Raw genomic sequence first — 1,440 nt, 5'->3', positions numbered from 1 at the left:
AGAGCAATGTGAGGCATTGAATCAAACTGAGAACTAGAGAATATTCATGTACTTAAGAAAAGTTAAGGACTCTTTAGAATTCTGCTTGTGACTTTGATTTCTCTTGCAGTGCTTTGCCTTTTCCATTTTATTCTTGGTGTAAGGAACAGTGGAAAAGATAAATCCATAGATCCTTCCCCTCTAGCTGATGAGAGCTTGGGGAAGGAGGGGAACTGGAGATGCCTCTGACCAGTGGGAGGGAGTGCTTGAAGCCTGGCTCTGAAGGACTGGAGTAGTTACAGCGAGGAGACCTCTCAAAGACATTGCTTATTAGTCCATGATAATTGGGTCAGGAGTTGCTGTACAGAGATCTGTATGACACAGGATTTTCCTGTACCAGCCTCTTTCATCACACCGAAAGCAGTTACTCCTTGCCTTTCTTTGTCAGTGTCTCATTGTCCATGACAAAGGTGATGAACTTGCAGCATAACCTTATGACTGGTAATTTTTTGTCTGATGGGATCTTCCAGCTGCCTTCTAAGGAATGGTGTTTTTAGGGCTGTTTGTTATTCCATAGATATATTCAACACTTCGGGAGAATTCAAGCTTTGTTTTCAAAGCCAAACCTAACTGTTCAGAGCCCTGCCCAGGCTTTTGCTTGCAGGGGAACTGCTTGAACTGAATGGTTACATTCAGCCATCCACTTACTCTTTATTAAGCCTTCTACAAATAGCTAGAATGCAACAGAGTCCAGTCCTTCTGCTTACACACAGATGATTTTCTTGGCTTCTCAGACTCAAATTATGATGAGCCAGCTCTTGTCCTGAATAATTTTTCCAGCAGTGCATATCCAAAAGGGCACTGAACTTAATTTCCAGAAGGCATTCAGTGTAGATAAAAGCACAGATTTCAACCTGAAACATGCATGAACCAGGATGTTCTGAGATCTCAAACAGCTAATGTAAAGGGAATGTTTTCCACGTGGGGGATCCATTAGGGACCATTTGCTCACCTACATTTGGAACCATAAACTCCCCCTTGTATCTCATTAAGGATATTAACTTTTAAAGAAGATTTCATTAAGCATATGAATTTTAAAACACCTTTTAAAGCGTCATCTGCCAAATATTAAACTTGCATAAAAACAAAAGTGCTACTAATTCAGAGGTAGTTACACCTATATAAGGCATTTTCTTAGGAAAAGCTCAGTTCTCTAAAAGCCTCTTCTATGTAAGAAAGGAAATATATATACAGTGACTAGAGATTAAATGTGTCATGTGTCTTTGCTTATCCAGGAAAACATGCTACAGCCCCAAAATAATTGAAGAAATGAAACTTTGATAAACCTAAATATTATCAACACAGATTTCAGAAATCTCCCTGTTACGATAAGGGCCCTTGTAGACTAATGAACTTTTACCAGGTTTTATGGACTGTACATATACAAAATTCAGGGGCATT

This window comes from Merops nubicus, unplaced genomic scaffold (assembly GCF_000691845.1).
Source record: "Merops nubicus isolate BGI_N331 unplaced genomic scaffold, ASM69184v1 scaffold3182, whole genome shotgun sequence".
In the NCBI taxonomy this organism is placed as follows: Eukaryota; Metazoa; Chordata; class Aves; order Coraciiformes; family Meropidae; genus Merops; species Merops nubicus.
This window is presented reverse-complemented; position numbering follows the sequence as displayed.